The 10,779-nt window shown below is 44.0% G+C and overlaps 1 pseudogene across 1 annotated transcript; it reads left to right on the forward strand.

The window, feature by feature from the left end:
• The first annotated feature begins 577 nt into the window (after positions 1–577).
• Positions 578–10,481, forward strand: LOC311131027 (kelch-like protein 23; annotated as a pseudogene). Its single transcript has 4 exons — positions 578–1,398; positions 2,041–2,048; positions 9,662–10,070; positions 10,189–10,481. The product of its transcript is annotated as a kelch-like protein 23 (transcript).
• Positions 10,482–10,779: the final 298 nt, after the last annotated feature.

The following is a 10,779-nucleotide window of genomic DNA, read 5'->3' on the forward strand; positions in this document are numbered from 1 at the left end:
GGCTAGTATTACTTAGCCAGCTAGAAGAATGAAGTAAGAAGCTAACGTTAAACGGAGCTGTTGCTCTTACAGTATAAGGTACAACAGAATCGGCGTAATGAATATACACACCATGGGTTTTTGTGTAGTTGAGACCATAATAATACAATATTCTACTAACAAAGTGTTTTTTGCCATAGCCTAAATATTCTTCAGAGGAAATAATTGACCTAATATTTATTAATGTCCCCCTTTGCAGGAATCTCTAATGCTTAGCAAAGAGCAGGGTTCATGATCACAATGGGGCTCCAAAAATAAATGCAAATTGATAATTCCCTATTTAGCACTTATATAGGAGCCAGCGTTAGAATTCAATGTTATTACAGGGGTCTCAACAAACCCCTTTCACCCACAACACATAGTTTTCTATGCCTGCTATCTGGTTTGTATGTTTAGCTTGTGTTTTGCAAACTGACCTAATTTCCCTGTTAAGTTGTTGGTAGCCAACAGGAGGCCTGGGGATATGAATAGCTCATGGTAGTAGCTATGTGTTGAACCAGAGAAAGGGAGACAAGTGAAGAACTGTGGTTGTTGTGACATGGCCTGCAGAAATCCAGAGCTGGTACCTTATACTGTAAGAGCAACAGCTTCTCCTGTGTTATACCCCGAGGATGACAGTTCTGACGAGGAGCCTGAGATAGATGTGATACCTGACTCAGTTCTTCACATAGAGACAGAGTCTTTCTTTGTGAACCGTCAACAGCTGGCTCTTCAGAACAAGTGCCACGTTGAGATCAAAGGTGTGGGTGTGGACCAGTTTTGTGTCCTGATGGAATACACTCAGACGTCCAAGCTACCTCTCAGCAGAGAGAATGTACTGAGGATCCTAGAGACTGCAGACTCCTTCAAGCTGGAGAGACCCAGGATCCTATGCGCAAGTTCCTGGAGAGAGAGTTGCATCCGAGCAACTGCTTGGGCATGATGGCTTACGCTAGGCAGCTGGGCTGCCGAGAGCTCTACACAGCAGCACGTGAGATGGCACTCACCCACTTACCTGCTATCGCCACAGAGGAGGACTTCATGTACCTGTCCAAGGAGAGTTTGGCAGACCTCCTTGCCAGTGATGACCTGTTTGTACCCAGGGAGGATCAAGCCTTGGACTTTACGCTGGGCAACCTTTGACCCCAGTCGGGAGGAGGACTTCATGGAGTTGGTGGAGCTGGTGCGTCCAGAGAGCCTGTCTCTGCCCTACATCACTGATCTGCTCACCAGGCTCAAAGGGTCTGACCCGCGAGCCACATTTATCTGTAAACTTAATTACAATTTCCGTACTAGCTGGTCTATGAGCAGGTCCGTACCTCGGACTCGGGCCAGAGAGACTCTCTACATACTCGGAGGGCCACATGACCAAGACAATTAGTCTCTCTACCACTAACCAATATATTAAATGCACTATAACGTTGACCAGTGGCGATTTTAGCATGTCAACCTTGGTGGGGCAATTTTTTTTTAAATGTTTTAGATGCATGCCAGCAAAGCCATAACACAACACTAAACAATACATTCATTGCACTATAATGGTGACAAACGGTGCCCACAAACTGTTAAGGCCTACATAAAGCTGTCCCAACAGCAGAGCTTTTTTTTCAGCACCATGGAGTGAATCCTTACCACTGCTACACCTGGCTATCAGCGGATCCTGTCTGTTAATTCAGCCTCATTTACTGCCTTTTCAAAAACAGCTGATATGGCTGACAATTAAGATGTAAAACTACGGTATAAGGGGATGACGAGTGGATAACAGGCAATCCATAATTTCAATTAAGAAATTCATAAGCGAGCTAGGATGGACGTAGTCAATATAACTATTTGTTCAGCACTTTTGAAATGTACAGCGACAGAATTAAGAACATGGGCCGTTCTTACAGTATTCTCCCTGTACACAAAGTCAGAACCGTAGGATAAATAAAGGGGGCATATAAGCAGAAAATGAAAGCTCTTACAATATTCAATGACTACATTTCTCTAAAACAGGCTATAGGCTACATGTGCACCACCAAGTCAGAACAGTAAGAAAGGGACCAAAACAGGGGGAAAGGGACCAAATTATTAGAATGAGGCACATGGCCTACTAACAGCTTACTACACAACATACACTTAATATTACTTTCTTAGCTACAGTATACAGTGGGGAGAACAAGTATTTGATACACTGCCGATTTTGCAGGTTTTCCTACTTCCAAAGCATGTAGAGGTCTGTAATTTTTATCAAAGGTACACTTCAACTGTGAGAGACGGAATCTAAAACAAAAATCCAGAAAATCACATTGTATGATTTTTAAGTAATTAATTTGCATTTTATTGCATGACATAAGTATTTGATCACCTACCAACCAGTAAGAATTCCGGCTCTCACAGACCTGTTAGTTTTTCTTTAAGAAGCCCTCCTGTTCTCCACTCATTACCTGTATTAACTGCACCTGTTTGAACTCGTTACCTGTATAAAAGACACCTGTCCACACACTCAATCAAACAGACTCCAACCTCTCCACAATGGCCAAGACCAGAGAGCTGTGTAAGGACATCAGGGATAAAATTGTAGACCTGCAAAAGGCTGGGATGGGCTACAGGACAATAGGCAAGAAGCTTGGTGAGAAGGCAACAACTGTTGGCGCAATTATTAGAAAATGGAAGAAGTTCAAGGTGACGGTCAATCACCCTCGGTCTGGGGCTCCATGCAAGATCTCACCTCGTGGGGCATCAATGATCATGAGGAAGGTGAGGGGTCAGCCCAGAACTACATGGCAGGACCTGGTCAATGACCTGAAGAGAGCTGGGACCACAGTCTCAAAGAAAACCATTAGTAACACACTACGCCGTCATGGATTAAAATCCTGCAGCGCATGCAAGGTCCCCCTGCTCAACCTAGCACATGTCCAGGCCCATCTGAAGTTTGCCAATGACTATCTGGATGATCCAGAGGAGGAATAGGAGAAGGTCATGTGGTCTGATGAGACAAAAATATAGCTTTTTGGTCTAAACTCCACTCGCCGTGTTTGGAGGAAGAAGAAGGATGAGTACAACCCCAAGAACACCATCCCAACCGTGAAGCATGGAGGTGGAAACATCATTCTTTGGGGATGCTTTTCTGCAAAGGGGACAGGACAACTGCACCGAATTGAGGGGAGGATAGATGGGGCCATGTATTGCGAGATCTTGGCCATCAACCTCCTTCCCTCAGTAAGAGCATTGAAGATGGGTCGTGGCTGGGTCTTCCAGCATGACAACGACCCGAAACACACAGCCAGGGCAACTAAGGAGTGGCTCCGTAAGAAGCATCTCAAGGTCCTGGAGTGGTCTAGCCAGTCTCCAGACCTGAACCCAATAGAAAATCTTTGGAGGGAGCTGAAAGTCCGTATTGCCCAGCGACAGCCCCGAAACCTGAAGGATCTGGAGAAGGTCTGTATGGAGGAGTGGGCCAAAATCCCTGCTGCAGTGTGTGCAAACCTGGTCAAGACCTACAGGAAACGTATGATCTCTGTAATTGCAAACAAAGGTTTCTGTACCAAATATAAAGTTCTGCTTTTCTGATGTATCAAATACTTATGTCATGCAATAAAATGCAAATTAATTACTTAGAAATCATACAATGTGATTTTCTGGATTTTTGTTTTAGATTCCGTGTCTCACAGTTGAAGTGTACCTATGATAAAAATTACAGACCTCTACATGCTTTGTAAGTAGGAAAACCTGCAAAATCGGCAGTGTATCAAATACTTGTTCTCTCCACTGTACATATCTCCCTGCCATATTACATCATTTATGCAGCAGCATACAATACATTTTTGGACTCAAGTTGTTGTGCTGTGCTCACTTGAACAGGAAGGTGGCGCGGCAGTCCTTCTTGTGGGTATATTTTGTCATCAAACTTCGTCATCGAAGTCTGGCATTCTCTGGATTTATGGTGCTTTCAAGACAACTGGGAACTCAGAAAAAAACAAGGTCGAATCATGACGTCAGTGATCTTCAGGTCGGAGCTCTAGAAAGAGGACCGAGTTCCCGACTTGGAATTCCGAGTTGGATGACCTTCCAAACCACTCATTGTTGAATTTACGATTTACAACTTGTGTAATGTTTATATGCAATGGCCGATGAACACAGATACGTTTTATCTATAATTGATCTTCATATGACAAGGATTGAAAAGGATTTGCCAGTAGATTGTCGACTTGATTCATGATGATGACTGCTTGTCTAGCTTGCTAGCTAAGATTTTGAAAGTATGATGTTGACATGATCAGTCCGATCAAAGCTACGGTAGATATAACGTGATTTGACGTCATTTTATCTGTGGCCAATGACCTTGAGCCTTCTTGGATGGGCACTTCTAATGAAACTCTATGGCAGCACCCAAGGGGTTTTAATTTTTTCGAGCTCTCCCCGTAGATTTTGCGGTGACGTAGTGTCCCCATGAGTGACAGAACACTGAGCCAGTCACGGCGCTACTAGTGAACATTACCAACTCCTACGCTTCGTATTTTCCGCTGGCTGCCCCACCACCACAGAAAACACTGAATTAGGCTGAAACACCTGCATTTTGGAGCTGCCTTCCTCAAGAAAGCAAAAAATAGACCATGTTTGTATGTGGCTTTATTAACTCAAATATTATTATTTTTTACATTGTTTGCAAACTGATATGTGACACATATTAATGCCAAAATAACATGCAAATCATATATATGTATACAGTTGTAGTCGGAGGTTTACATACACTTAGGTTGGAGTCATTAAAACTAGTTTTTCAACCACAACAAATTTCTTGTTAACAAACTATAGTTTTAGCAAGTCGGTTAGGACATCTACTTTGTGCATGACACAAGTAATTTTTACAACAATTGTTTACAGACAGATTATTTCACTTAAGATTCACTGTGTCACAATTCTAGTGGGTCAGAAGTTTACATACACTAAGTTGACTGTGCCTTTAAACAGCTTGGAAAATTCCAGATAACGATGTCATGGCTTTAGAAGCTTCTGATAGGCTAATTGACATCATTTGAGTCAATTGGAGGAGTACCTGTGGATGTATTTCAAGGCCTACCATCAAACTCAGTGCCTCTTTGCTTGACATCATGGGAAAATCAAAAGAAATCAGCCAAGACCTCAGAAAAAAATTTCTGGTTCATCCTTGGGAGCAATTTCCAAACGCCTTAAGGTGACACGTTCATCTGTACAAACAATAGTATGCAAGTATAAACACCATGGGACCACGCGGCCGTCATACCGCCCAAGAAGGAGATGCGTTCTGTTTCCTAGAGATGAACGTACTTTGGTGCGAAAAGTCCAAATCAATCCCAGAACAACAGCAAAGGACCATTTTCAACATGTCCCTGACTGAGTCTGTAATACCAACATGTTTCAAGCAGACCACCATAGTCCCCGTGCCCAAGGACTCTAAGATAACCTGCCTAAATGACTACCGACCCGTAGCACTGACGTCTGTAGCCATGAAGTGCTTCGAAAGGCTGGTCATGGCTCACATCAACAGCATTATCCCAGAAACCCTAGACCCACTCCAATTTCCATACCGCCCCAACAGATCCACAGATGATGCAATCTCTATTGCACTCCACACTGCCCTTTCCCACCTGGACAAGAGGAACACCTACATGAGAATGCTATTCATTGACTACAGCTCAGCATTCAACACCATAGTGCCCTCAAAGCTCATCACTAAGCTAAGGATCCTGGGACTAAACACCTCCCTCTGCAACTGGATCCTGGACTTCCTGACAGGCCGCCCCCAAGTGGTAAGGGTAGGTAACAACACATCTGCCACACTGATCCTCAACACGGGGGCCCCTCAGGGGTGCGTGCTCAGTCCCCTCCTGTACTCACTGTTCACCCATTACTGCATGGCCAGGCACGACTCCAACACCATCATTAAGTTTGCCGACGACACAACAGTGGTAGGCCTGATCACCGACAACGATGAGACAGCCTATAGGGAGGAGGTCAGAGACCTGGCCGTGTGGTGCCAGGACAACAACCTCTCCCTCAACGTGACCAAGACAAAGGAGATGATTGTGGACTACAGGAAAAAAAAGAGGACTGAGCACGCCCCCATTCTCATCGACAGGGCTGTAGTGGAACAGGTTGAGAGCTTCAAGTTCCTTGGTGTCCACATCACCAACGAACTGTCATGGTCCAAACACACCAAGACAGTCGTGAAGAGGGCATGACAAAGCCTATTCCCCATCAGGAGACAGAAAAGATTTGGCATGGGTCCTCAGATCCTCAAAAAATTCTACAGCTGCACCATCGAGAGCATCCTGACTGGTTGCATCACCGCCTGGTATGGCAACTGCTTGGCCTCCGACCGCAAGGCACTACAGAGGGTAGTGCATACGGCCCAGTACATCACTGGGGCCAAGCTTCCTGCCATCCAGGACCTCTATACCAGGCAGTGTCAGAGGAAAGCCCTCAAAATTGTCAGAGACTCCAGCCACCCTAGTCATAGACTGTTCTCTCTGCTACCGCACGGCAAGCGGTACCGGAGTGCCAAGTCTAGGTCCAAAAGACTTCTCAACAGCTTCTACCCCCAAGCCATAAGACTCCTGAACAGCTAATCATGGCTACCCAGACTATATGGCACTGCCCCCCCACCCCATCCTTTTACGCTGCTGCTACTCTGTTAATTATTTATGCATAGTCACTTTAACTCTGCCCACATGTACATATTACTTCAACTACCTCAACTAGCTGGTGCCCCCGCACATTGAATCTGCACCGGCACCCCCCTGTATATATAGCCTCCCTACTGTTATTTTATTTTACTTCTGCTCTTTTTTTCTCAACACTTTTTTTGTTGTTGTTTAATTGTACTTTTTTGTTAAAAATAAATGCACTGTTGGTTAAGGGCTGTAAGTAAGCGTTTCACTGTAATGTCTGCACCTGTTGTATTCGGCGCATGTGGCCAATAACATTTGATTTGATTTGATTTGATTTGAAGATGCTGGAGGAAATAGGTACAAAAGTATCTATATCCACAGTAGAGCGAGTCCTATATCGACATAACCTGAAAGGCCGCTCAGCAAGGAAGAAGCCACTGCTCCAAAACCGCCATTAAAAAGCCAGACTACGGTTTGCAACTGCACATGGGGACAAAGATCGTACTTTTTGGAGAAATGTCCTCTGGTCTGATGAAACAAAAATAGAACTGTTTGGCAATAATGACCATAGTTATGTTTGGAGGAAAAAGGGGGTGGCTTGCAAGCCGAAGAACACCATCCCAACCGTGAAGCACGGGGGTGGCAGCATCATGCTGTGGGGGTGCTTTGCTGCAGGAGGGACTGGTGCACTTTACAAAATAGATGGCATCATGAGGAAGGAAAATTATGTGGATATATTGAAGCAACATCTCAAGACATCAGTCAGGAAGTAAAAGCTTGGTCGCAAATGGGTCTTCCAAATGGACAACGACCCCAAGCATACGTCCAAAGTTGTGGCAAAATGGCTTAAGGACAACAAAGTCAAGGTATTGGAGTGGCCATCACAATGCCCTGACCTCAATCCTATAGAAAATTTGTGGACAGAACTGAAAAGGTGTGTGCGAGCAAGGAGGCCTACAAACCTGACTCAGTTACACCAGCTCTGTCAGGAGGAATGGGCCAAAATTCACCCAACTTATTGTGGGAAGCTTGTGGAAGGCTACACGAAGCGTTTGACCCAAGTTAAACAATTTAAAGGCAATGCTACCAAATACTAACTGAGTGTATGTAAACTTCTGACCCACTGGGAATGTGATGAAAGAAATAAAAGCTGAAATAAATCATTCTCTCTACTATTATTCTGACATTTCACATTCTTAAAATAAAGTGGTGATCCTAACTGACCTAAAACAGGGCATTTTTACTAGGATTAAATGTCAGGAATTGTGAAAAACTGAGTTTAAATGTATTTGGCTAAGGTGTATGTAAACTTCCGACTTCAACTCTATATATTTTTTAACTAAACAGGTGAGGCTCAAAACAGGTGGGGCTCTGCCACTGCTATCAACATGCTATCAACATGCTATCAAGAGTATGTATCAGTGGAGGCTCCTCAGAGGAGGAAGGGGAGGACCACCCTCCTCCGTGAATTTCATAAATATAAAAATTGTAAAACATTGAAAAAGTGTTCCTTTTTAGATACAACTTTACTAAATATATTCACATAATAATAATAGATTAAAAGACATTGAAGGTCTACAGTAGCCTCAACAGCACTCTGTAGGGTAGCACCATGGTGTAGCCGGAGGACAGCTAGCTTCCGTCCTCCTCCTGGTACATTGACTTCAATACAAAACCTAGGAGGCTCTTGGTTCTCACCCCCTTCCATAGACTCACACAGTATTTATGACAACTTCCGGAGGACGTCCTCCAACCTATCAGAGCTCTTGCAGCATGAACTGACATGTTGTCCACCCAATCAAAGGATCAGAGTATCAATCTAATACTGAAAGCATACGCTACAGCTAGCTAGCACTTGCAGTGCATAAAATGTGGTGAGTAGTTGACTCAAACAGAGAGAAAGACAAAAGTTGAACCGTTTTCAACAAATTCATTTCTTCAAAAATGAAGGAGAAGCAAGAGAGAGAGAGAGTGTCATTTTTTTCACTTTCAGTTTCACTTACTTAGCTAACAAATGCAGCTGGCTAGTTTAGTTACTCAAACACCCGACTCAAACAGAGGGATGCTATGTTAGCTAGCTGGCTATGACTGTCCAACACAACACTGGAACTCTTCCAAGTCAAGGTAAGCTTTTGGTTTTATTAATTTATTGCCACCGGGGCCCGCAGGTGTAACTGCTTACTGATTATACACTGTAACATTACTGCATGATTGTAGCGGGTTTACTAATGCATTAGTTCTATTAGCTATGTTGACTAGGACGTTACTTTATCTAATATGAGGACAATGATGTAGGCTGTGTGTAACGGTTATGACATGGTTTGACATGGTTTGGCTTGTTAAGGTTTTTTTGCCTGGTCACATACAGCTGATGTGTTGTTCATTGAAGTCCACAAACGAAGGTGAGAGGAGGAGAGCGCATAGAGGCGAGAAGGAATACAACGTGGCTGCTATGAAAGTGAACTGTGTTTATGCGTGATTAGGGGTGTATTCATTCCACCGATTCTGTTGAAAAACTTTTCTTAAACGGAAGCAAACGAAAAATACCTGAATTTGTCCAATAGAAACTCTCATTTGCAACTGTTGGACTAATGATTACACCCTAGATAAGCTAGATGCAGGCAAGAGTGTACAAGGCGGTATTGAATGTGTCACTGTCTGTCCATGTGTCACTGTCTGTCATCTCAAATGTTTCTCTCGACCTGTGTGCACCTACGTCGTAAACTTTCATTCATAGGCTAGGTTGTTGCAACCTCATGATGGGTATATGGAAAATTCAAGTATCATGTAGTAGCCTAAACCTAGCGATGTTACATTGAACTGGGTGAATGGAATATGAATGACAGTCATCCAACATGCTGTAATAGAAATAAGACCATGCTCATGAAAAATACAATTGTCCTCCCTCATCATAAACGCCACTGACCGCCACTGGTATGTATACTTGAATAAGCCATAGGAGTGATAAATCAAGTAATTTATGTCAGTCTCTTATTTTCTACTTCTCCCAGGAGAAAACATTGTAGTCACTGGCGGCTACTTCTGTGATGTGTTTTGGTACAGCGTGGACTGGGTGCGGATGTACCAGTGTGGCAACCAGCGCTGGGTGGATGGCCCCCCGCTGCAGAAGTCCAGAGACAGCCACTGCTCTGTGGGCCTGGGGCAGGAGTTGTACGTCCTGGGGGGAAGCATGGACAAGGGGCCTGTGGCCCACGTGGAGAAGCTGTTGCTGGGAGCAGAGGGCTGGGAGGAGGTTAGCCCCATGGCGCAGGCTGTGGTGATGGCTGCCACTGTCACTCTGGGTTTGTGTATTTATGTCGCTTGTGGACTGGATGAGAATGGGGAGGTGTACAGCGGCATTCAGAGATACCTGGTGAAGGAGGACCAATGGGATGTGGTCATCTACTCCCCTCTGCCCAGGTAAGTGAACTCAGAGCTTGTACTAGTTCTACTAGGTTGAAAGTCATTGAACTAGGTTGCTTCAACAAACTTTTGTCTGGGACATGTTCCTTATAAAATAGATGTGTATGTCCCGTAGGTATGACCTTCTCACAACAGAGCTCAACGGGGCCATCTATCTCCTGGGAGGCCAGGCTCTAAGGTTGGTTGTGGAGACAGACGAATGGACAGTTCTAGAAGAATGTCTGGACAGAGAGTTATTTGGTGGATGCACCACAGTCAATGGCCAGATCTACCTGCTGAGCAAGCAAAAGATGAAGAAAGCATTCCACAACATGGTACTGACGGATCCTTATAAGCAAGGAAATAGACAATGCCATACCCTGTCCTTTACCTCTCCGTGGCTGTGTCACCATGCTGCAAGTAAACTAGTTTGCAGTTCACATCCTTCTCACCAACTCCCTCTCACCAATATAAGAGATATTTATATATTGAAATGGTTAAACACCTATCAGCTATTGATTTTTCTTTTGAATGAAAAGGTACAACAAATGTATCAATAGTTAAATAAAAGTCATTTATTGATTGTGTTGAACTGGCCACAGGGTGTGTGCATTCATTATACGCAGAACAAAAAGACTGGTCATATGTTATTGCCATGAAGACCATGGCATTTCTCTTGTTGCAATAGTTGAACTTTTAATAAAATAAACATCCAATAATCATGATT

The sequence above is a fragment of the Coregonus lavaretus genome, assembly GCF_964263955.1.
Source record: "Coregonus lavaretus genome assembly, chromosome: 6".
NCBI lineage: Eukaryota > Metazoa > Chordata > Actinopteri > Salmoniformes > Salmonidae > Coregonus > Coregonus lavaretus.